At 40.3% G+C, this 27,161-nt stretch overlaps 1 protein-coding gene across 1 annotated transcript in view; it reads left to right on the top strand.

Moving 5' to 3' along the window:
• LOC308193336 (uncharacterized protein) overlaps positions 1 to 27,161 on the top strand; it is a 440,865-nt gene that overhangs the window by 239,249 nt on the left and 174,455 nt on the right. Inside the window, exon 13 of the mRNA XM_080587926.1 lies at positions 16,210 to 16,329. The gene's annotated coding sequence lies outside the window, so the exon portion shown is untranslated. The remainder of the gene's footprint in view (positions 1 to 16,209; positions 16,330 to 27,161) is intronic.

Genomic DNA, 27,161 nt, shown 5'->3' with positions numbered 1-27,161 from the left:
TCTGACAGCTTTTAACTATATGATATTCTTTAGATCTGTAATATCTCACCCTGTGTCTTCACTGGAGACTGAATATAGGATCCTTGAAGTCAAGAGCTTCTCTGCTGTGTTTCAAGTGTGTCCTGGGACATTGTGTATGACTTCCCTGCACATGCCGCTGTCCTCATAATAATGGGAGGATAATAGGAGTTATACTGCATGTCTGAATAACTAGGTTATGTATCTGTTTTCTTTGATTGTTGCCTGGCATCTCTCTGTCTGTCACATCTACATTTTCTCTTTGTTGTTTATGGCGATTTCTCCGTCAGTAGGCTTGACTTGTACATTAACATTTCTTAGTAAAGACCTGCAGCTTTCAGCACACTTATTCTCTCATTGTCTGTACCTGTTTGTTTCCAATGTAAAATTTTAGACGACCTCCCACTCTTTTTCTGTTACCCTCTTTTCAAACCAGGATGCCATGAATGATCTGAAGGGTATGGGAAAAAAAAAACTTTTGTTACTTAGTAATTTCTTTTAACTCCCTTTCCTTCTTTTTAACTTTGATATTTGTGTAAGGATATTTTGAGATCTCATATCCTATTTTTGTTCTTTGAATATGATGTTATCTTTTGCTTTTGATAATCACTGTCAGTCTGATCTTCTTTAATTCTCCTATATAGACAAAGTATCTGGAGAAAAGCACCCGTTCTGGTAGGGAACGTTCAACTTCATAGTCTAGCAGAGCATTTTAGCAAGGAAATTAGGGGAGTGAGAAGCTGTAAGGATGACTGCTGAAAATGTTTTAATTATTTTACAGTAGAATATTCTATTTACGGGATTTTCAAAATGTATTTGAGAGGAGCACTCCTGCTAGGAGGACTTGCAACCTAAATAAATAAGACAAGCAGAAGGCAGGCATCATCTAAGCAAAATATAAAGACTATATGTCATGCTAACTGCTTTTAAAAGAATCCCCGAACTGTTTCCTTTCCCTATGGCCAAGAAAGCATATTGCAAACAATATGCTACGGTATTACTTCCCATATTTGCTTATGTGAAATCACATGAAGAAAGGAGAAGGGAGAAGTAAGTTCTTTTTCTATTACATTGGTGTCTGCTTCATCCCTCCCTCTGGCCCATTCACATCTCCGAGGAGAGGCAGCAATGTGTGCGGGACAGCGCCGGTGGCCAGCCCTGTCCCAGTGTTTATTGTTTGCCCAATGCGTAGCAATTAGAGATGCTGAAAGACAGCATCTCAAAACCAACTGTAACATTTTAACTTCAGGAGACATGTGAGTGATGCAGCACAACACATAGGATGGTGGTTTTGCAGAGTAAGAACATTTTTAGCTAGGGGAAATAGATAGAATTTAAATTTCTTAACCAATACAGGCAGGGAACTGCGTTGTCTCCATAGGCAATGACAATCTCTTTGTTGTCTTAGGAAGAAAGTAAAATGCCAAGCTGCAGTTTTGCTGGCCAGTATATTTAAATAGACCAAAAGGCATTCAGATCTCCGAGGATTCTCCAAAGTCTATTTGATCTATTACTTTGCATGTGCTATGAAATAATAAATAGCACAACAGATACAATGCTGCATGACAAATTTGAAAGTATTTTCACTTAATCTCTGCCTTGATGAGACACTAATCTATCTTTTAAAACATTTTCAAAGATGTCCTCGCAGACCTATCAGAATTAATAGTGTATTCCATTGCACTCTGGATTGTTGAAAATAGAATAGCGCATTATCACCTAGCACTATGGGTACTTAGCAGGTAAATACAGTGGGCAGCAGGTAGTGGGATAAATATATCTCTTTCCTCACAGAAGTAGTCCCTCGGAAGTCAGTGGGATAAGACAAGTGTACTTGATTTTATAGGGCTTAGTACATCTCATGGAAAAGTAAAGCACAGCTATCTACTGCTAGGACTAGCTGTAAATAATGCTCAATAAGGCAATGTCTGTACAGTGTTCTGAAGGTGCAAAATTACTGTTTTTTCATGTGACACTCTTTGAGATGGTATTTATTGCCTTGGAGTCATCAGCAGATATTACTCTTATGAGGCAGGGAAGAACTGAACCATGTTAGAATCAGGTTCTGAGAGTACAAAATACAAAGGTGTAGAGTAAAAGGCTGCCTAAGTGTTGTGGCTATTTTTCTTTACAGTCCTAGCCCTGTCTGAACCCTTTGCACAGGACCAACAAGGGCTAAGCACCTTGGCAAATTGAGGCTCCACGTTTCATGCTGAGAATACATTTTGGTACAGTTGTGGTGAAAATTGTTTGTGGTAACAGGTCATTTCAGAGATGTGGAGTGCTTCCTGGCTCTTGGATTCATCCTGCATCATAAGCCACCTTTTATTCCCTGTTCATATCTGAGTATTTATACCTCTGGTTATGATTGATGCAATATAAACTGAGAGATATCAAGCATGAAGGAAATATTTCAGTTAATTCTGCTTTTATCAAATTCCCATTGTTCACTAGCATAGATCTCTGCCAAATGATCAGTTCTGGTCAGCCCCTTCAAGTGAGTTCCCAAGTTTCAAGTCTCCTGAGTATCTTCAGTGGGGAGTTTCAGCTGACATTCTGCTTACATAAGCAAACCCCAGAATTTTGCAAATCATCTTTGAATGTATCATATTTAGGCTTCACTTTTTCAATGGATGAAAAAAAGTTTCTATAAATGTTGCTAGCTGACGCTACCCAGAGTGAACCTTATGTACTGTACATCAGCTCTCAACAGAAGCTGGAATTTGAATTTGAAAAGAATTTGAAAAATTATGTTGACAATTTGCATTCTCCAGAAGTACTTCAGCTGTATTTCTACATTTTCATGGCTTTCTAGGGGTTCTGGAAGCAAAATTCCTTCTGCCACCTCAAAGCTTTTTGCTGAGTGCTCAGACATATTTAGGGAGTTAGTCCTTCCAGTCCAACACAATTTATTAACTGTACAGTGGCTTCTTTCATCATTTTACCAGTAAAAGTAATGACATAGGGCGGAGGTTAGAGCTACAACAAGAATGAGTGAAAAAGGGGCACAAGGCATTATTCTCTTCTGCTAAGTAGTTCTGTAGATTCTATTACAAGGATTTAATATATTGGTGAGCTTTAGGTTTAAGTATAGTTCTTCTGCATAATCATTTGGAGATGATTCAGGAGGCTAAATCCCCTCTTCTAAATATTAGAATGATAATTTTCACTTTTCAGCTTTTCCCCCAAAACCTTTCGGAGCCTGTACCTCACTAACAAAGAAGGGCTGCACATGAAGAAAGGAGCCAAGCTACTCCTTGCAGTTCATTTTTAATGGTGCAAAAAATAGGATATGAAATACTGGCGTGTCACTGGAGGCAGTTCCTTCTATTCGTGTGCTATAGCAATGCAGGCGAAAGAACTTTTCTTCTGTTAATTATGTGGAGATGCATCTCATCAGTGGAGCGGGCGGTAGGAAACACTGTACTGCAGGTGGGATTATGCCACTGTGCCTGGCTTGTCATTAAAGGAAGACAGGTGGCACAATTACAGCCAGTAATACCTACTTTCTGGCAGGTGGCATTTAGGCTCTTGGACTCTGGATGACCACAGACTGTTCTGTCTGCAGTGTGTTCCCTGACTTCTCTCCTTTTTCGCATGATGCAATGTGGAGATCTGCAACCTGTAGGATGAGGAAAGGTGGGTCTGTGCTCAGGACATGCGGAAGGTGCTCTCCAGCATCCCCACCAACAAAACCACACAGACATGAATGGGTGGTGCTCAGATACAGCTGGGAAAAAGTCCAGCTGGTAAGAGCACCCACCCTCCTCCAGCCTGATTTTAGGTCCGTTCCTCCTTCAGAGGGGCAATGAGAAGAATCATTACTACATCAGTTAGCTTTTTGTTCATCTCTTGAGCTGAAGCCAACTTCCCTCAGGCTTAATTCAACATTTAGTAGTGCTGGAAACACCAAAGAGAGAAACAGAGAGGAAAAAAAAGTAGCTGCTTTCTGTGCCTTGAGTGATGCAGATCCTTGCGTATTCTGTGTAAGAAGAGGTGCTATATCCTTTCTCTAGTTTTGTTTTTGTGTTGTACTGCTGATAATAACAAGAAAAGAAGATTATATGAGTCTGAAATGATATGATGTTTTTGCAGTTGGTTCTTGCTTTTGACACTGCTCCTCCACATCATATCTTCCCCATTTATTTCCCATACAAGTTAGAAGTAGGAAATAAGCCCTTTTTATGTGTGTGTTTGTTTTTCTTTGTTTGTTTTTAATTTTAAATGAGAATTGTAAATGCAAGGTATTTCTGCAATCCTTTAAACACATCCCTAATTTTCTTCAGTTAGTAATAAAATGTAAGACAAATATCTTATAAAGGCTGGCCCTGACTTATCCTGTCTCTTCTGTTCTTTACTAAATGAGGGAAGAAAAAGGCAGTTTATTTAAACAAAAGATAAGATGGATGTATAATAATAAGGAAGCGTGAAAAAAGTAAAGCTAGTAATGTTCTTTGTTTTCATAGGCAATCATTTGATTTAAAGTAATTTTAGCCAAATATTTTTATTCTTTTTCATTGTTGTTTTTGTAAGCTGTAATTCAAGTGTTATGAAATCTAATTATACAAGAAAGATTTGTCTAAATTCAAAGCAAAATCCCAAACATAATAATAAAATTGCTATACATCCCCAGCTCAGCTCCTGTGAATATTAGTTCTCTGTTCAAAGGCTCTCAATAGGATTCAATTTTGACCTAGAAGAAGGTGGCAAAATGTATCATCCTGTAGTGATAAAACAATATGAGTACAAATGGACGCAATCCAGTTCTGATGTAAGTTGTAAACAATTAAAAGTACATGAGCTACAATGCCCAAAGCTGATAGCTGAGGACATTACTACACGCTTGGGGTAACTCTGGGAACCAGAAAAACAATTGTTTCACAATAGGACATAAAAGCAACAGAAAATATTTGTCTCCACAGAGTAGCACGCAGTCTTGCAGGGCCGTGTCATGTGGAGGATTTTTCAGCAAGCTGGCATGAGTGTGAGTGATGCATAATGGCAGCGGTGAATGGATTTCTGAATAGATTAGTAGGTGACGTCATGAAAAAAGGACTATTTATCACCATAATTTAACACAAGATGCAACACAATGGCTTGATGGATGCATTTTATGGTTTTCAGCCAATCATAATAATGGATCTATTGACTAAAGTTTTAGATGCCCTTTATATACCCTTCATGGATAAAAAAAGAACAACAAAAACAGAGATTGAAGAGGCAGAGAATGTCAGAAAATACTTGCCAGCAATGTTTTCAAAATTCAGGCTTTCTGTGCAACAGCCTTTTGACCTACAACTTCCCCAATTATTTTTAAAATGCCTAAAAGACTAATTACACTCAACAAAAATATTTCAATTGAATATTGGAGTAATATTCACTCACCCAGGAGCCAATATAATGTTTTTCCCCTCTTTGTCAGTTTTGATGACAAGATTTTTATTGTGGTAATGTTCTGTTGGTAATTTTAGCAGTGCCAGCTGGGCATTAAAGTAGGACGTGACTGTGCTGTGCTGTAGTTTGGGCACTGAGGTGGGAGCAGGGTGGGGGATTCTCTGCTGTTACCCTTCTAATATTAAACAATTGATAGAGAAGAGTAAAAACCCATTAAGTAGACACCCAGGCCCTGGCCTTCTCATGGGAATGCCTTAAACACTCTAACCATCTTTCTGTTGTTTTTTTTTTTTTTTCCTAAACCAACTTCCTTCTTTCCTTCCTCCCTTCCTTCCTTCCTTCCTTCCTTCCTTCCTTCCTTCCTTCCTTCCTTCCTTCCTTCCTTCCTTCCTTCCTTCCTTCCTTCCTTCCTATCTTTCCTTCCTTCCTATCTTTCCTATGTTTTTTTTTTCCTTTCTTTTTTCTTTTCCTTTTTTGTTGCCTAGTTGCTGAATAGGGGGAAAGGTAGTGGTTGTCCCTTCTCAGCATGATGGTTTGAGCAGTTTCCTGGGAGCTGGGAGATGAAAGTTGAAATTCATTTAGGATGAGGAGAGCTTAGCGGATTCCCAAAGGGACTGGAAAATCTAACTACTAGAAGATGTCTCCTCAGGGAGGTACTTTGATCCAGGAGACAAGAAGGGAGCTAAACAGGGGATCACCTCCTTGGACCAAAAGCTTAATTTTTATATGTTGGAAAGCCTCCTAGCTTTTACCTCTCAACATGGGAGTGTTTGTATCCCTTTCAGGCAAAACACTGAAATGCAAGTTTAATTGCTGAGATCTTGCTTGAATGTTTTGCTTAACATGGATAGTGTACAAAACCAAGACATGTGGGCAGTGCTTTCAAGCAAAGATAGAAATAGCTTTTGGGATTTCATGTAAAGTAAGAACATGTTTCTGGATAACTCTGGGAATTGATTTAAAATTTAAAATGTCTGCCCATCATTGATGTATGCCTACAGCATGAAAATCCACCTGATTCTTCATCTCCAGATACTGAACTTCCAAAAAGAGATGATCAAAGAAATGAGTAGGCTAAGAGCTCCATAGCTGCCTCCAAGTTGGGTGGATGTGAGAGGTTTGCTGAAGATTGTTGTTATTCTTAGGCTCTTTGACTTAACTGTGGTCATTTTAATTGAGCCTCTTGATGGTGGCATATTGTATCTTTTCTTCATGCTAGTTTTTTGTGTTTGGACTCTGTGGAAATTTCTGAAATACCTAAAACCGTGTTTATCCAAAAGTTGTGATTTCTGCTTCCTTGTTTTTTCTACACTAGAAGTATTTTTTTTTTCTTTCTGATTTTCAGCTAATGCATTTCTGATACATATAAAGGGGCTTACAGAGAAACAAAGTGGAAGGGAAAGAGAGGTGGGAGGTTGGGAGATTTCAGGTGTGGATTGACTTCATGATGACTGGGGTCAACCTGAATTGCTTTTTGTCTCTTCTGGAGAGAGCCCATGGCCAGGAGGGCTGGGAAGAACCCAGAAGTTCATGTAGTCTCTCCATTTGGAGGACCTGGGAAGCAGACTGAGAACAAGAAATGCCCATGGGGAGCAACGTAGTTTTACACATGACAGAACAGTACAAACCACTTGTTCAGCTGAAGCTTAGAAATCTCTCCACTAAGCTGATGGAACACTGGAAGACTAAACTTCCTATTTAATTTTATATAAACTAGCCTAAAAAATGACTTCAAGCTGACTAGGATTTAATTTTCAGTGCTAACCTTCAATTAATTTGTAACTTTTTTGGCACCCAGTTTGCTGGAAATGGCTGTAATTATGTTGTTTTCTGAACGGTGCATTCATTCAGGCCATACTCTCTAAGACTATTTATACAGCTGGGAAAAAATAATGGCATTTAGGGGGATGGGGGAATGCTAATAGGAAACTTATTGAAAAATTCTGAATTATCGGTTTTGAAAAAGTAACTTATTAGCTCTCATTTGATATTTTAAACTGAATGTTTAGTTGTTAATTTTAAGAGAACTTGGGATAATTTTGTTGTCTTCTTTAACAGGAAAGGCATGGTCAGCTTCCCTATGGTTGCCTTTTATGCATCTGTGAGGCTAGCCCAATTATATACTTGCTGCAAAACCCCACGTTGCTCTTCTGTGTGGGGTTTTATAATGATAGTGTTGTTTCTTAATTGATCTGCATAGCAGGGTCCAATTGCTGTTTGAGAACAATTATTCAGAAATCTGAGAGGATGAGAACATACAGAGCAAGTATGTTACCTTCTTTATTTTAGGAAAAAAGAGACAATAAAAACCTTCTAGAAGACTGTGCTGTTTTAAAGCCCAATAAACTGCGTGTTTGCTTATATTGTAAAATACTGCATGTTTTCAAACTCAGCTGATTCACTTTTTTGGTTTTCCTTCTCATTTTCTGTAAGTTTAAAAGCTACTGAGTTTTTTTAGCATTTCTTTTTGTGTGTTTGGCATTAAAGGTGTTTGTATGCATGTGTATGTGTGTCTCCTCTTGTCTTTAAACCCAGAGGATGCTCCCCGCTGGTATTTATAGTCTCTTCTTTGAGTGTTTTTCTAGCTGAAGGCACACTTTATGAAGACGGCAATTTGATTGTATTTCTAACCACATATTTGACGTGGGTTTAAGGGCAGTAATATTTGTACATAGTCTTAACAACTATAGTTTAGAACCAGAAGCAATATTAAAGCTTAACACTGTCATTAGGTTTTGAATTTTTAACTGTTTCTAAATTTATAAGATGTGGTTTTTAGCTTTTAGGTGACTGTTTTGAGGTTTCTGCCAATCCCCCTTGCAGAACAACCAGGCAGTGATGACCCCAAATCCTTAGTGAGACCTCTGGGCTCCTCCTCGCCTGGGGCTCTCGCTGCAGGGAGGCCACTGTGGGTTTCTGCCCCATCGTTCCATAGCTCGTTCAAGGGCAGCTCCCAAAGCGCTGTTTAAGGTACAGGTCTAATTCCTTCACGTGGACAGGTGAAGAAGACTGGCACATAGTTGCCTCAGCGATGAAATGCCCTCCACGAATTTCCAAGGCGTGCTGCAGCTGGACAGATGTGTTTTGGTTATTGTATGCAAAGCATAGTTTCTCTGGGTGATGAGCATTGAAAACTGTTTGCCATAAGGCATAAGATGGAGGCCAAGCCTGAATGGGTCTAAATGACAGACATTTTCAGGATAGCCTCCTCTAAAACCCTGATATTCACACAGCACTGCACTTGAGTGAACAGTATTTTGGATGATAATCTATGCTGTACTTTTAAGAAATGCATCACAATGCTTTCTGCCAAAGAGGAAAGGGTTACAAATGACTTTAAGCCGTGTTTGGATACTTCTGATCCTGCAGTATTTTGGAAATTGAAGTGACTGGTGAAACCTGGACAGCTGGGAGAATCCTGTTTAAGTCTCAGCAGCATTCTGAGGCTGTTGTAGGGCTGCAGAGCCGTGTGTGCCGGGCTTCCTCTCCACACATGCCTGGGGCTTAGGAAGGTGTTGACAGCAGGCAGGTTTATGGTTGCAGGTTTTCCTCCAGGGTCCTCCTGCTAGCATAATCAGGCTTGAAAAAGAATAAGAATTTAGATAATTGCGTGTGTGGTACAGTCAGAATTTTCACAAAATCACCAAATTGAGGTGGGAAGGCACCTCTGGAGATAGCCTGGTTCAACCTCCTGCTCAGAGCTGGGCCAGCTAGAGCAGGTTGGTCCGGGCCCTGTCTAGCTGGGTTTTGTGTATCTCCAAGGATGGAGACTCCACAACCTCTCTGGTCAACCTGGTCCAGCATCCAATAAGAGTTGGACTCGATGATCCGTGTGGGTCCCTTCCAACTTGGGATATTCTATGATTCTATGATTCTATCATAGTATCATCCCTACAGTAAACAGACTTTTTCTTACGTTTACGCAGAATTCCTTGTATTTTAGTTTGTGACCTCTGTCTCTTGCCCTGCCACTGGACATCCTTTCACAGGAGTCTGGTTACATCTTCTTTACTCCCTCCTGTCGGGTATTTATGCACACTGATAAGATTCCCCCGAGCCTTCTCTTCTCCAGGCTGAACAGTCACAGCTCACTCAGCCTCTCCGTGTATGAAAGCTGCACTAGATCTTTGTTTTCCTTGGTGGCCCTTCACGGGACTCCTAACAGTATGTCCACACCTGTCTTGTACTGGGGAGCCCAGAACTGGGCACAGCACCCAGCTGTGTCTCACCGCTGTGGAGCAGAGGACAAGGATCGTGTCCCTCACCCTGCATAATGCAGCCCCAAGTACTGCTGGGTTTCAGCCAATACTTGGACACCAGATGATGGTGTAGTAATGAATTTGGGTGGACATCGGACTTGATTGTTTCCTACTTCATATTTATGTTTTTGTGGCATCGGTTAATCAATCAGAATTCATTAACATGTATGTGTAATGGCTGATCTCCTAAAGAGCATGTTTACTCATTTTTAATCCTTTTAAATATTTTATTTTGACTTTCTCAAGTAGCTGTGTAAGTAGTAGAAAGGAAGAAGAAAAGCCTACAGGGGAAGGGTAAACAAATTTTCAACTTTTTGTGAGATCCCTAACTGTAGATTTACGGCAGAAGTATAACTTCCCTTGAAAGTAAAGCTTTTTACTCTCCCACAGTCTGTAGTCTTTTTTTTCAGATATGTTTGTGCCAGGCTAGAATTGGAATACATTGGGCTTGCCTCCTACTGCTGATGTTCACACTGCGTCTTAAAATTATTGTTTGACTTATTCATGTCATTTGTCCTCAGAAAGAAATTTCATTGTTTCTAAAACTACAGTAGTCAGAATGAAAAAGCCTGAAAGATTATATTGGTTTGACATATACCTTTTTATGTAGGGAACAGAATTACTTCTGAAAGAAACAGGAACATTTTAAGATGGCTCCTGCTACATGAGTATGAAATCATAGAGGTGTTAAATTTATTATGTTTTCCTGATTGAGGAAACTTGGTTTTGAGCAGAAACTGCACCACTTGAATAAATATTTGTCACACAGGAGAGTCAGTGTGTAGCTAAAAATGCTTTTTGCCCTGTGGATTGTACCAATTCCTCCTTTTCTTTTTCCTGTATTGCAGACTACTTGTCACATTACACCGGTGGAAGGGTGAAGTTGTGGGCCATTGAGCACTGATTTCTCTCAGTACCACAATTACAGAGACACCTGTGCTAAATAACATTGTGCTGTTCTACTTTGAAAATTACAGGGCTTGGTCCCACTGTAAGATGCACAGATGTACATTGCCTCCCTCTGCAAGCAGCCCTCTTACCTGCGCACATGCTCACACCTCCACAACTTAACTCACCCCCTTTCCAGGGGATGCTGCGGAGCTTAGAGCTCAGCATCCAGAAAATCTCCAGATTAGTGTCAGGTGAATTCCTTCAAGTACTTCTGTTCTTCACAGCAAGAGTATTTTTGACAAAAAAAAATGTTACATAAATGTACACCTCCTTCTCCGCTCAGGTCTCAGGGTTTGACCACTTTCCTTTGCAGTTTGTCTGGTTTTACACCGTTCAACTCTCTGCCTGTTGTTTCAGGCTACTACTCAAATTACACATATTCTAGTTATTATTTCCATCATTTAGTATGAATTTTACAGTGATGTTGTTTTTATGCTTCCTTACCCTGCCACATGTGTTAACTATACAGAAACCGTTCTTCTTGTGGAAGAAATTATATACCAAACCTACCTAGTAAAAAGCCTGTTTTATGGCACTTATAAAATTAATGCCAAAAATGTATGGTAAAGCTTGATTTTTTGACATTAATGGCTAGTTATATATATTTAACATGTTATGCTCTTGTAGTGCCTGGAAAATAGCACTTAGATGTTCAGGTATGGTCTCAAATTCCCACCCAAAGATTCAGAAGTTTAAGGGGTTGTTAAGTGAAGTGCAGGGGGAAAAAGCGCACAGGCTAATAGCCCCTGAAATGAATGGGAAGTGGAATAAATACCTGGACTTTTATTCTTTTTTTTTTAAAGAGCCACATCCACTGTAGAGGGTGCTGCTCAGATGATCCTTGTGCAGATCTGGTGTAGAGCAGCACATGAATCCTTTCATCACCGACAGCCAGGTTGTCTGCCTGTCCTTCAGGAAGGAGGCAGCTCCACACGGTTATTGCAGCTGTGCTCTACAAAGCTGGGCTCTACACAGGGCAGGGACTGATTCTGGACCTTCTTTTTGTTGCTTTTTGTTATGTTAGTGAGCATTTTCTTCTCACTTCATCACTGTGAGTGCAACAAGAAGACAGAGCTCACATGCTGGTAGTCTTGATCTACATTAGCAACTGAAATGCCTCTACGTAGAAAGGATAGTCTTACGGAAATCAGGGAGAAGAAACCCAGAGCCTTTAGAGACATACATTAACAGGAACTATCAAAACAAAAACATTTCAGTAAGCACTGAAAAAAGATAAAAAATAATTATTTGGGCCATCTAAGAAAAGGTGACGAGTCAATTTTCCACTTTAGAAATAGGTAGACTCCAGGAACACATCCTCAAATCAAGCAATTCATGGTAAGATGTGTAGCATGGAGTCTGGGCGTGCAAGGTTCAGCCAGCTGTAAGCGTGCCTGGTGCTGCTGGCCAGCTGCGGTGCAGGGCCTGTCGTGCGCTGCAGGAGGCTTGCTGGTGCGAAGTATGGCAAAGCACAGCCTCCAGAAGGTGCAATGATTTGTTCCATCTATCATCCCTCAGCAGTTAACATTTAAGGGGGAACATTTCAGGTAGAAAAATGATTCTGAAATGTGCTAACCATACTGTTTATCATATTCCTGAACCTTTGACTCCTCAGTCCAAAGGTACCGGCTGGCCTCAGACAGAACTTACAATGAATGGATTAGAAAAATCTCCAGGAGACCTTGACATAGCTTACAGAGATATATATGAGTGTCTCACTGGAAATAGAGGGAGAGGGGGTTTATGGAGGTCAGAAACCCTATGTCTGGCTTGGCTGGGTGATACAGCATTCATTTTTAGCTCTGTCATTGTTCCAGGTCTAAATATTTCTTGTCTTAAACCTCAGACCAACTAATTATGGAATGAAAAAAAAGCAAGAATCTGTTTGAAGCAGTTCATTTGTGTGAAGCCAGAACAGGAGCCAACTGCACAAGATTAGTGGACAAGTGCAATCATCAAAGTAGCTCGATAAATGCAACTTAATACAGGAAACTCATCTCTACATCATATGTCTGCATCTTCTGTATACAAGTAGTGGATTTCTTCTGTAGATCCAAGGTATCAATCACTTCAGCGCACCTAGGAGCAGCCGTGGTTAACAACTAGTAAAGTTTGTGAATGGTGAAAGGGTGAGCAGTGAGCAGCCCAAGGGTGTTGAGCTATTTTCTCCACCCCTTGTGCCCCTGACTCTGTGGCGCCGAACACCTCAGGGCCAAGGACTGATCCCTGGTTCCCAGGCCAAATGGTGCAAAGTGACCATGCTGATCATGTCGTGTTTTTTTTTTTGTTGTTTTTGTTTTTGTTTTCCTGCAGACTGTTCACGTCCACATTGCATACCATCTGACCCTCTGAGGCCATATGACAGCTTATTGCCAGGGTTTTCAGATAGAAGAGTACGGAATGGTGCATTTCAGCCCTCTAAAGTAGCCTTTTTGTAGCCTGACACTGCGGATAGCTTGTACATGTTCTGGGGCCTAGAGTGAAGCCACGTGAATTGACGCCACAAAGCCTGCTGAGATAGCTTTGAGGGCTGCTTCAGGTTAAAAAGGCCAGGCAGGTCTGGCTCACCTAAAATGTGTGATGGAGGGGTCCCTGGACTGAACTGTAACCCAGCCTAGAGGGCTCTGGTGACTCGAAAGGGCTTTTCAGGAATATAAAATGCTAAATCTCTGCTCTGCTTTGCTCTGGGTGGCCCTTTCCATGCAGAAAGTGTTTTAACCCTTCTATTTTTAGGTGATTTTTGGTACTAACAGGGGCTCTGTCATTCACAGAGAGTTGATGTAAGTCTTCTGCCTTTCTCTGCAATGTTCTGGTTTTCTGAGACACATACATTTCAAACAAAAGAAAACATAAATACAGGCGAGACTGTCATCACTTTAAAGTATTGCATAAGTGGTTAAATTTAATCACAGAGACAACCAGCTAATGGTTTTAGTGGAATTCATAAAATCCCATAAAATACAAAAGTTAAATTTTGTCATATAATGTGAATTGGTTATAGGAACCAGCGCGGCTTCCTTTTCCCCCTGAATAAATTCTAAACAGTCCTTAGAAAATGAATTACCAGTCTGCAAATCAGGATGACATTTTTCAGCTATAAAACTAAAACTACTTTCAGACCACTTAGCTAGAAAAAAGAATAAGAAAAAAAAGACAGCAACTTTGTTGTTACTGTGTTACTGTCAATAGTATTGGATGCTTGGTTGTGGCTCCATTTTAGCAGTTTGACCTTGTTTAGATCAACCTGAATCAAATCGACAGACCTCCCTTACAATTTCCCCACCCCATCACAGGAAGCGCATACCCTGCATGAGTGTATCCAGCTGGAGATGTGCCAATAGAAGTAATTACGTGATGAAACTATTTAACTTTGACTAAAATACTCTCACCAGGTTCTTTCAAACCGTGTGTCTTATATCTTGTTGAAGCAATTTTATATCATGCCTTTAAAGTACAGTAATGGCCACTTGCATTGACAGAATCCTCGTAAAAGAAGAAGACCGAGACCTTGCTCATGAAGTGCTATTGATTTTCTGAGTTCCTGCTAGAGTTGCCAAAGATACAACACTGTTGTTAGGGAGAGAAGATACTTTGGCCTTCAATATCACAGGAGGGTTCCTGTGTAAGCACAGGCGTCAATGGGTTTCAGTGATAAATAATGCATTTTGGTGATAACTGCCCATATTATTTTGTCAGTTTTATATGACTCAGCATTTGCTCTCGCCAAGTGTTTCTTTTATGTCACCACCGGCTGCTGAAGTTTGAGCTAATTGCAAGTGCTATTTATATTTTAAAGGCCCATTTGCATTATGGCAAGAAGCTAAAGTTTCAGTTTATCTTAGGCAATGGCTGGTTTCACTCGGCAGGAAAACTGCACGCACCCCCAACGTTACTCGTTGGGGTGTTTCCGAAGGTAAGGCATCATGCCTGAGAGTTAAACACCCTGCTCTGGGTATGCACCTGGCAAAGGGCTCTAGAGTTTATCAGCTGCATTCGGACAGCAGTCCTGGGAGCTGCCCTGCACCACTGCAAGAGGCCTGAAAGGCAGCTCCCCAGCCTGAGGTACAGGTGGCAGCGGGAAGCAGAGAGCGTCATCCCAAAGAGCACCGCCGCTGCCTGACATGCAGCCGGCAGGTACGGGGGCAGTGGGCATAGCTCTTGCTCGGCAGACATGAGCTGGCACGGAGAGGAAAACAGATCTCTGCTGGTTTATGGCACTAGGGTGGATTTGTTTTCTCAGCAAAAGGTCATACCGTGTGTTTTGTTCTGAATCTGAGCCCTTTTCTGCTCCTGGTGCAGCTCTGTTTACCACACGGTCCATGGGACAAATTGCATGGGAAAAGTCTTTGGGCACCCTTGGCTCGTGTGCCCACAGGGTTTTTTGTTTTTCCAGCTCTCCTTGGCAGTGCAATCTGCTCACAAACCTTGTCTCATTTGTGTCCTCGGCTGTTCCAGCTACATATCAGTACTACCAGGTATCTCACCAACTGGCAAGCTACCTCACCACGAACATTTGAGGAAATACTTAAAGAGTTTTGTCCTAACAGAGCAATTCCTAATGGTGTCCTCTGAATGCGTAAACTTTTACTTGTAGGCATTACAATTAAATCTTAATGGATTGCGCTTTTGTGAATATCGCATTATTGTAGCCAATAGATAATTATTATTTATCAGTAGGGGGAAAAAAAAAGGGCTGGCTCAGAAAATTATAGCTATGATAATTAGTTTTTGATGACATTAACCAATTAATATAATTTTATGTTTTCCATTTTCAGATTTAGGCAAGGTTGCCTTTATTTTCATTCCTATTCCAGTGTTTGAGTCAGTTTAGTCCTTCTGAAAGGGCTGATATTGAGTGCCCCGGAGGGTGCCATCATCACCAGGCAACGGGGGAGACAATGCGGCAAAGAAATCGCACAACATAATTTTCCTCCACCTTCCCCAAATGTGTCCTTGTTCAGAATGACACAAATCAACTTTAAGCCCTCCTGCCCCCTTCATTTGCACTCTGAGGAGCTGAGGGAGAGGAAAAAAACAACAAAAAAAAACCAACAGACCCTGAGAAGGGATTATAGTGGAAGAAATATTGCTCACTTGTACCCCTGGCTACACAGAAGTCTCTCCTTAGGGTCTGAATACAGTGGTGCTTGGACAGCAAGGAAGGAAGCAGAGCTGATTTCTCCTCTTCCATCTCATTGCCAGGGCAGAGGCTCTGTGGCGGTGTTGCACTGATGTGCAACATTTGGCTTGCTCTCAGGGAAAGATTAAAGTCCTGGCCAGCCAGGAGAAGTCCAAACAGGCAAAACTGGCTTCGTAATACTGCATTCTTTGGGTTGGTCGTTTTCTTCCAGATTTGAAGAAAAAATGTCTTATGTGTAGCACCAAGGGACACGGGTTAGTGGTAGAACTTGATACGTCAGATTGTCAGTTGGACTTGATGATCTTGAAGGGCTTTTCCAACCCAAATGGTTCTCTGATTCTGTGATTCTGTGACCTAAGAGTACCCAGAAATGTAAAAGTATTTACAGGAACAGCTTTACTGGGTTAAACCACAGTTCTGTCTTACCTCAGTGTCCTGTTTCCAAAGGTCACCTGTAGTACATGCCGAAGGAAAGAAGTCAGTATGGAGCAAGCATACCATGGACCATGCCCAAAGCACCCTTCCAGCCTCAAGAAATCTGTGCTTTGGGAAACTTGAAGAAATGAGGTCAGTTCTCACTTAGTCGAGGAAACTCAAGGGCTCAGTTAGTAGCCAGGAATGTTTTTTTCTTCTATTAATTTCTCCAGTTGCTTTTTTTAACCACTTAAGTATTAGCATTCACAAAGTCCTGCAGTGAGGGGTTCTGTAGCTTATTTACATGCTGCATGAACCATCTTTTTTTCTGTTTTTTGTTTGTTTTTTGATCAAATGGTTGCAAATTTCACTTGATGCCTGCTAGTCCTCTTAAAAAGAGGAAGTGAGCAGCTGCTTCCTTCCTGCTTTGATGCTTCCTCCGGGCCGCGCTGCGTTTTACAGACCTCTGCTACATCCCACGTCAGGCAGCCTCTCATTGGGCTGATGGGTCATGGCCAAGACAGTAGGGCAGGGGGAGGCCTGTAGCTTTGGAGGCACTGTTCTAGACCACGTCTGTGCAGACCAGGTCTCCGCCACTCTCTTTCTGCCCTAATTAGACAAAAGGAATTTTTGGAATCTCCGAACGGTTGGCTTGTGCGTGTGTGTGCCCTGTGCCCTCCTGCCACACTTGTTCAGGGTGTACAAATTTAATGTGGTTGTGTCTGTGTGCACTTGGGCATCCCAGACAATTAATACTGGTGCAGATGAATTAACTCTGAGGCTTAATATAAGAGGGTAATGTTGGCAAATCAGTATGAAAGAGTTTACAAAAAAGTTTCTGAAATATTTCAAAAGACAGGAACCTTTGTCATCATGCAACAAACTGAAAGAGCATCATTTCCTCCAGTCTGCAACCTCCAGTATGCTTGTCTGCAGCAGGACTGATTTTCGTTGTTGAGAGGGCACATACTTTTAAGAAGTTAGCAGTTATAAGGTGGTGGCAGTAGATTACAGGCAACAGGGGGGTGGTGAGGAAAACTACATCCGTCTTGTTAAGCCCGATTTTAATTTTCCTTTCTCTTGTATCAAAAGGCTTCTCGTTTCTTCTTATTTTCCATGTTTAAACAGCATAAGGCAGAAATTGCTGTGATCTCTATTGGCATGTATATTTGCCATTTGCCAAATGTCTTTGAAAGTGTGCCTCGTAAGCAAACCTATACACAGATTTACTTTTGACAGCAAAGAATATTTTGGCCCATTTTGCTGCCTGCAGAATGCCTGGGAAATTTTAAATTAATGGCAATGAACTGCAAGAGAAAAGGAAATCAAAGAGCCGTTTATTCCCTTAGAAAGAGACCTCTTTGCCCTCACCTTTCTGTCCCCTCTATATTTTTTATCTGCTTTGGCTGAGAAAACATTTTAAAACATTTATAAACACCAAAAATTTCCTTATCCTTTTACACATAGATCACGTGGTGGGCCTAAACTGTGGGACAGGGCAAAGGGGTGGAACTGACCTTTTAAAAGACAACCTTTGTTCTGTGTAAATCACCTTGTGCAACAGAAAAGCAAAAGACTAAGTATATATTTTTTGAAATTACAAAGTACAGTGACACAATGGAAGGATAAATCCTATGCTGCTCACCGTTAGGAGAGCTGTTCTGTTTGAGAGCCGCGTCCAGCTGAGTGCCCAGCGTGTGCTGATGTGTCATCTTGTTTAAGGGAGAAGGGTGTTCTGGCCGTGATTGAGTCTTTTTTAAGCTGTGCGATGTAACGATTCGGTGCAGTTTTCCTTTGTTGCTAAAGACTTTTGACTGAACGCCCGCTGCACCACTTACTGCTCTCATGCCAAATACTCAGATGGAATAAATAAAATTATAAAAAAATCCCAATCTGGCCAGATCCTTAAATATTAGTGAAATGGCTGAAAGTCCTACACAAAATCCTACATGGCAGATCTCTTTTCTGTGTAGGAACCTCTCTAGAAATGTGCTGTCGCAGCCCTTTCCATGAGTCTCTTGTGTTCTTAAGGTGTGCCTCCAAATACCATAAGCTGGGTGTTTCACAGCTCTGCATATGCTAAAACTTACACTTTTCTGTAATTAGACTTCAAGTACATTCTTGGGTGGTATTATGCTATATTATTCTTTTAACTTTATTGTGATTGATTTGTGTCAACTTTAACTATACTCACTAGGAAGTCAATAAACAAAGATCAATGGGTTTTTATTTCTCCTTGTTCTTTATTGGGAAGAATGGATTGGTTAAATAACAGAAACAATAGTGATGACATGGCTTCCTTCAACATCTTCTACTCTGAAACAGATGAAACGTTTTTCAGAATTGCATTAGAACGGCCAGAGTTTCTTGTGTTCTCTTGTAATCTGTTGTTTCTCTATAGTTAATGCTTTAAGCCTCCCAAACTTAAAGAAACACACCATACAAATGTTCTCCCTGGATAAAACTTGCCAGTGCTTTGTAGTGAGGACCTCTTGCTGGCAATATGGATCTCTAGTACCATTTCCACTGAAATAATTATTTCACACGTGGGATATCTATTGATCCCATTATCAAATGGGAATTACACCTCTGGCAGCTGGGGTGTACCCCAACAAAAAGGCATGCTTCTGAGCCCCTGAGAATCTCCTAACATCTGGATTTAGAGTTGGAAAATGCAGCTAACTCCTTTCTCTGAAACAGAGAAAAACTGACCCTATTGGCTGGCCACCTGTAAAATGACAATATTGTTTTTGTTTACTTTTCATCTGCATGACATCTTTCAGGTGCCTTCAGGTATGGTCTTTTGGGTTCTGCCTCTACAGTGTCCTCCCTTTGCAGGCTTGCGCAGTAGGCACTACTGTAATAGGAAAAAATATGCAAGAAATAACCAAAAGCAAAACCTGGAGCCATGTGGACTTGCCAGAAGTTGAGAACATGACGGACCATTGAATGTGGCAGCCCTTGTTCTATAGGCAGGTCTCGTTGCACAGCAGTGTGAGATCTCTGCATCTAAGCAGAAAAGCAGACTGAAGCTTAGATCCATCTTGCAGTTCTGAGAGTAAAATTGTATCCCCACAGTGTATGGATAGTAAAATACTAATGCAAAATTCACTAGGAAGTAGGTCGAAGTGTCAGACCAGTTATTATCTGTAACCTGTTTCTCATAAAAACATAGTGAAGAAAAAACCATCTTGTTCCTAAGATTTATAGCAACTTGACTCCATGTGACAGGTGATTGAAAGCTTCCCTGCCATGCATATTACACTTTGGGTGGTGACCCCTCAGTATATATCTCCATTTAAGTCCTTCAGTACTGTGCTGAATGGAAGCCGAGTGGACAGATGCTGTAAGCTTCTTTTTTTTTTTATGAAAATCTTTCATCCGGACACATAGCACAAAGTGCATTCATAAGATTACTTGAGTGCCCTGTCCTTGAACATGAATCCAAGCATTGAAAAGGATCAAAAATCAAGTCTCTGCTAAGAAAAGCTGGTACATTCACAAACCTCAGCGTTACACATCTGCGTAGCGGGAGTGGATCTCCTGCCACGCTGCCTTCATTCACAACTCCAACTTCTGACATATAAACTAAGCAGCTTGCTGAAAGAGCTTGTATCTATTTGCCAATGGGTTTATGATCCATGTTTATAAAGGTTGTAAATCCTTTTCAGGAATTATATAGAGGCTCCTCGCTTTGCTTTTCTAAGCTGTTTGTTTTTGCTATTACTTTACCTGCTGAGTTATGTGTCTGGAACGCCGCTGGACTGTGCGCATCTCCCTGGCACCATCGTGTCACCACATCAGGTGTGTGCCATGCAGCACAAAGCTACGAGCCGACACGGGGGGCTTGGTGGTAGCAAGGAACCTTACAGGGCACAGGCAGCCCGTGCCACTCTGAGACCGGGGCCCTGTGCTTGAACACCTGTCTTTGGGGCACAGATGGCAGCCTTTCCGATGGCAGACGCTGCCACAGGGGTGCTGCTGCCGGCGCTGCCCACCTCGCTGTGCCTGGCCGGGCTGGGCTTACCACCTCGCCTGGGGCCAGTACGCCTCCTCCAAGGCTTTGGATGCACAGGTAACCCCAGCTTGCCTAGCTTTGTGACTTTCACCTGCTTCTTTCTTGTGCATCATCTTTTTCATTTTTTTCCCCCGCTTGAAGCCTCCTAGGAGGTTTCTCCCGGGCATTCTGCATCTACAGCCTGGATTCTGCAAAAGCTGAACTGCTGGGCTTGATGCTGGCACAGCCAAGGTGCTCAGCATCAGCATCTCTGTTTGAAAATCTGCTGGTCTGTGTCTCTGCAGAAGGCAGGGAGCCCTCCCTAGAAAATGCCAGCTCACCTCCCCCTGAGTTTGAATCCTCATCTAAACTTTGTGGTCTGATCTCATGTTTAATCTGTAAGATTTGTAAAAACTTTTAGGGGATTATTAAAAAACCCTCAGAATTTATTGTATCTTTGTACTATGCTGTCTGTGGGACTGGGGCAAACCCGAACTGAGCAAATTAAGTAAATTCTTAATCAAGGCATAAAAATGCAAGACCTGAATCTTAGAGCAACAAAAGTACTGCTTTTAAAGCCTGAATTTATTTTACTTCTATTATTGAAGCAAAACTGTAAAGACACAATATAGATTAATTCTGTGATTTTTATAGCCACAGTTTTATTATAAGTTTTTATATTTTATTAGATAAGGGATTTATTTAAATTCTGCGGGCCTCATCTTGTAGCCTTCATTCAGGTAGTTCTCCTTTTGACCATCTCTGCTGTTGAGTAAAAACTACAGAACTGAGCTTTCGAGCTTTTGTTGAGACAAACATACATTCCTCATTTTTACTTCTGCTCTGATGTACTCAAAAAGTTGAGCCAAGCAGCCATGTGACTTGAAAACGAAGATTACAACAACATTTTGTGTAATATATTATATTAATTTCAATTTGAGCAGTCTTCCCTTGGGAAGATTTGGGAGTGGAATAGTTCTGGCTAATTCTATTGCCTGCGATATATAAATTTTATCCCTGTTTTCAGCGTGTGCAGTTCTTTCATTCCTGTTGTTCTTCGGTCTAATTGCGGCCAATAAGGTGGTCATCAGTTCCACTTCATTACCTAGCTAGCTGAATCTGATGAGATATTTGGGATCCACACATATCCTGCTTGGTATTTTATGATCAGTTGTTTAATTTTTTAAATACTTTTTACCTGATGCTTTGAAAATGTGGAATAAAGCAATAAATATATATATTTGCATGTTTCATAAGCAGAACACATTTCTTTTTTCAGGCTATGTAAATGAATAAAAACTGCTAATGCCTTTTTAAAGATCTTTCTAGTGTGAGAAGTAGACAAATAAAAAGATATGGAGGAGGCAAATTCTGCTGTAAGAGGTGAGCAGTTAATTGCTGAAGTGCTTTTGTTAATGTACTCAGCATATTTCATGTAGTCTTTATCATTCGGCATTATTAGGTATGAGCATAGCTTTGGGCAAGGATTTGTCCCTTTTTGCCCCAGACTGCCATCATTATTTTGGAAACTTCACTCTATTACATCCTCCTGCACTGTTCTTTATTTTCTGCTGCCCAGGAGCTGGCTGCCCTCACTCGCGAGCCCACCGTGCCAGCCGGCTGCAGGCAGAAGGAAGGCAGGGCTGGCTATGGTGCCTTAGCCCGAAGGTTGGCTGAGCTGCTGCGCTGCCTCCGGCAGATACAGATGCTTAGTTAAAGACCACGCAACATAGAGCAAGCAGAGTGTAAGCTGTCCCAGTAGAGGTATTTCCTCTATTTCCTCTTTTTACCTTTTCCAGTTCTTTTATATTCTCACGATGAGGGGTGACTGTAGCCTGCAGGTAATGGTCCAAACGCAAGCATGCAATGGGTTTATATAGTGTCATGCTGGTGTTTTCAGTTTGGTTCTTTAACGGGCACTGAGCATTGAGCTGGTGCTGTCCACAGACAGCCTGCAGTGGGTTCACAACCATCGTTTTGCCCACGAGCATTGATTGGTACTTAGCAGCTTTATCATCTGCCACTTAACTGCCCTCTCCCTTGGGACTGTGAGCCGAAATGCAAAGCTGACACAGGAGGGGCAGTCAACTGTGGTATTGTGATTGGATATTTTTAATATCTGTTAGCAGTCAAATGCCTTCCCACCATTCTTGTCAGATTCCAAATCAACTGGGGCAAATCAGCGCCACCAGTGCTGGATTCAGTGACTCACTGGCATACCACATCTTGTGTCTTTATTTTCTCCTAGCCTTTACTTCACAACCATGCCTGTTCACTACCCAGAGACTCAGGAGTCCATTTTGGGTCTTCTGACCTAAACTCCTAATCTCATTTGCTCAGGAAGTCATACTTTGAAGAAAATTGAAATGCACTTTCAAAGATACTCAATATGATTTCTTAATCAGTCATTAGTCTGTTTATTTTTTTCCCTTCTTTGAAACAGAAGGTTGATGCTGTTATTCATGGTTTCAGGCAAAGACTTTGGCCAAAATCCTGATTTCTTGTCTACCCACTCTTTTTATTTGTTCTTTGGAGTCTATCATTTATTTTTAAGATCCATCACAAAGGTGATGTACCATGAATTTTAAAAAAGTAAAGGCAGTAAATGATCTGTGGCAAATGCTTACTAATTGTAATTTGGTCATCATATAACAAAGTGGTTTCACTATAATACGCTGGCTACCAGCATGGCTATCTTAAAAAAATGTCTCCAAAGTTTACAAAGCATTTTTTACGCAATGTAATTTTAATATCTTCATTGATGCAAAGGTACAGGACCATACTTTCTGAATTTCAAATGTTTTGTAATATTCTTTTGATAACAACGGAAACCATTTTTCATTCTACTATTTCTTGTTCTTGTGGTTTTTGTTGTGTTTACAGATTGGCAAGTGAAGGACTCTCTTCTTATCTTCCCCCCCACCGCCCCCAAATTTCATCTGTTTTCTTCCTGTGATTGTTTTAATGTTTGTCTGTTTGTTTTCTATTGAAAAAACTAGATAGTGGAATATTTGTTTATTTGTTTGTTTTTAAATAGGAGAGAATGACTGGATATATATTTTTCCCAGAGTCAATGAAAAATTTCCTGTACGAAAAAAAAGAGTTGTCTAGGGGAAAAATTTCTTGCTAAGCAAAATTCTGTACCTCTCTTTCCTCTACTAGCTATGCCATATTAAACTGCACATCAGATGCTTTTTCTACTAATTTCTGTTATTTTTCATCCTATAGAGAGACTTATATCTTACAGCATTCACCCAGAGTTTATAAGAATGCTGAGTTGTCATGCAGGAGTTTTACCTCACACCAGGGAGATATTAGTTGATAACATCTACCTTGTTCAGATTTATTGCTTTAGCATATTTCATGCTAAAAATATTTTTTTTACCATCTGCTAAGATTAGCACTCTAGTAGTAATAAATTTACTTACCCTGTTACTGTGGTGTAGTTTGGAACCATCTTACGCTTTATTCGGCCTAATTGAAAATAGGATAAGATAAATGATGCACTTTGAATTTCTCTCTCAGATGTACCGTTGTTCATTACTTCAACAAGGGATGAGCACATCTGATTGTAATTTCAATTGTTAAGTAAAACAAAAGTTTCCATGGTGAAAATATGGTACCAACAGCTGTAATTGTCTAAGGGTTACTTGTGAAAATCTCAATATTGTTTTAGTAATAAACGCAGAATTGTTTTTCATTTACACACTTGTTTATCCTCAAACCCTAATGGAAAAGGGGTGAAGTCAAAAACCATGCTCAAGAATTCATGAATTGAGTATAATAGGAAATCTGAGCTGAAACTGGTTATGCTTAAGGAAATATATGCATACTAAAACAAGGAATATTTCAACAGTGATTGCTATTGGTAAAAAAACAAAACACCACTTTACTAAGTAATTACATTACTTTATTAATTTTGATTGGATTAGACAGTATCTATAATATAGTTTGTTTTGGTTTTGCTTCTAGACTTTCACAGGATACACACAGTTCTGATGTCTCTGATACGTGCCTTGCAAATTCTTCAAGCAATGGCATCTTTGTAAAGTTATTTTTTTCCTTAGTATTCTACTAATATGAAACCTAAATAGTAAAATATTAAAGAAACCTACTTGAGTTAAAGGGGTACCAATTACCCCAAAACAGGAAAACTGTACAAACAAGAACAACAATTGAACAAACAAGATTGGTATAAGCTATTCTCTCTGCTTGGTATTTGTGCCAATTTAATTTGTGGTCTCATAATTTCATTTTCATAAACTTAAAAATTTGCTATTGTGTGACCAGACTGTGATACCTTCCTTTATGGTAAGTAGTAATACGTAGTCTATAAAGTATATTCTTTGCTTCAGGATTTGCAATGAGTTTGGGATAAACAAGTAAACAAGTTTCTTAGTGATATGGTTTAGTGGAGGTCTTGTTAGTGTTAGGACAGAGGTTGGACTCGGTGATCTTGGAGGTCTCTTCCAACCTAGATGATTCTGTGATTCTGTGATTCTGTGAAGTATTTTAGTGCATAAAACATTTACAATGGGAGATGCTGCCTACGCAATGGAAATAAGTGAAACCAGGAAAGAAATTATGTAATGCTAGGAGTTTTTTTTCATTGTTTTGTTTTGTTTTCTAATATATAAGTGATTTTTGTGTTGATTATATCTGATGTTGGCATTATTGCACCATAAGGCCATATTCTATTTCATTAATTCATGAAATAAATTCCATTGCCTTGCCTGTATAAATAGGATCAGCAAGTCTTGATCTGTAAGTAAACCACAAATCTGGGGTTTCCTTTCAAAATATTAGAATATCTTCAAGGTTCTGTAGAAGAGGAAACATCTCTGGAATATCCTAGCTCTGAACATAGTTATTGCAAAGCCTTTTTCATCCTTATAGTAAAGTCCTAGCTAGTCTTTAAGAAACGTGTAATATTTTCATCTCTTCTTTCATAATAAATCTTTTGACTGATGACCAAGTCCTGATTGTGCTTCCCTTACTTAGGAAAAGCTCCCATTGGCTTCAGCCAGCATTTTGCCCAAGACAAGAGCACTCATCTGCAGCATTTCAGCCCATGCTGGTATTTTTGCAGCTAAGTTTTAAACCCCTGAAAACAAGGCTTTGTAATGGGAGTGCTGACACAACCTTAACGAGAGGCTTGTGAATGGCTGTGCTCTAATACTGTACATTGCCAGCGTTACTGTGTTGCTGTTATCCATTTCTCGTGTCTGTTACAGAAATTGGTATTGTATCTAAAACAATTGCTGTTATTAACAGGTTAAGCTGCTGGGATGTTAAAATAAAGGCTGCCCAGCTTTAGTGCATTTTGTTGTAATCATCTCCCAGATGCCTTGTCGGAAATCAATTCAAGTTCAAAACTGGCTAGAATTGGGAGGTCAAGGCTTCTGCAGACTAAATATTTTATCTTCTGCTCATGTCTGGAGCTTTTAAAGACGTGTATTGGGGACTCTTTTCTCATATCCCATCTGGACAAAGATGATTGGCTTTGCCATTTTGCCCAGGTTAGGACAAGGTTAAAATCAATTATAATCAATTATTAAGAGTCTTCTGTGGCTGCAAAGCTTAAAAGGAGATTTTAAAAGTTGCTCAGTTCTGAAACAGGAATATCTTAGTTGCTGGTGTAGATGTCATTATTCAGGAATGTAAGATGTAAATCTTCTCTGCATCAGCAATAAATGCACAGAATCCCTTCATCTTCTTGTCCTGTATGTTTTGGAGCAAACAGCAACACCTAAAAACGACGACAGAGGTGGAGGGAGGACAGTGCATTGTGTAGAAAAATCCAGTTGTCATTGCCACATAGCTAAATGAGAGGTGAGAGGGAGCTATTTATAATTTGGTGAAACCAGGGGGTTTATTGTTGTTTTGTTCTGTTTTCCAGAGATGTATTCAGCTTACTCTGGTCTCCAAAACTCACATGCTAATGTACTCCTATGTTTTGGGGACTCCAAGCTTTCATCTTAAAATAGAATAGTATTTATGTATTATAATTCTCTCTGCCTGATGTGCTTGTATTTACAAGATTTTTGCTTCTCCCTGGGAATGAATCAGTCATTTTATTTGAAATAATTGTTGATGTTAGGTACCATTTTTCCCGTTCAAATCACATTCGGTGTTATCCTCAGAGCTTCTGAGTGAATGAGTGAACATGTCTCTGTCCCTCACCACTATTGCTTTGGAGCTTTTGAACATAATATTTACACTTCCAATTTACTTTTAAGAAAATTCAGAATTGGGACATGAATTTTAGAGGAAGAGAGGGTCTCATAAATTCAGAGAGGAAGGATGCTCTGCTGAAAGTCAGACCTGCACACAGGAAGCGAAGGCTTGCCTGTTTAATTCTTAATTATTTTTTCTTAAGCAGATTGCCAAAGTGATGCTAGTCAGCTTGGTAGCTTCAGTTCCTATTTTTAATATTGGGATAATTTTTCTCCCTTTCACCTCAAGGAACGAGCTGCATGGTTGTGCATATCACACAATAGAATATAATGCAGTGTTGTAGATAAGAAAGACTGATACTCAGTTATTCTGGCATGGGAGCCATAGAAATAGATGTGTTATGTCATGACTGAATTTAGCCTTGCTTGTCATGTCCAAGTCCATAGAGAGAGTGAACATCAGAGTTGAATGTGGAAATCGGGAGACTTTGGTTCTGAGCTGGTTACTAGACCAGCAGAATTGACTGGGATTTGTAAGGCAGACTGGGATCTTCAAAACATGAATCTTTAAAACATTCTTGAGCTTCAGACATTTTCTCTGTTACTTTGCTATTCCTCAGTATCTGCATTTCATGCCCAGAGACAAGCGATGGTTTGTAGGTAGACTTGTTGAGAAACTTCAGCAAAGGATGTTCTTGCATAGCTTATGTCATGGGGTCTCAGGAGGGGTCTAGTTCTTACAGAATTGCCAGAATGCTGCCAGAAGCAAAGCTGACCTGGTTCTCAGCTCTGTGCATTTTGAAAAATGCCGT

The sequence above is a fragment of the Anser brachyrhynchus genome, assembly GCF_964034855.1.
Source record: "Anser brachyrhynchus genome assembly, chromosome: 3".
In the NCBI taxonomy this organism is placed as follows: domain Eukaryota; kingdom Metazoa; phylum Chordata; class Aves; order Anseriformes; family Anatidae; genus Anser; species Anser brachyrhynchus.
This window is presented reverse-complemented; position numbering and strand designations above follow the sequence as displayed.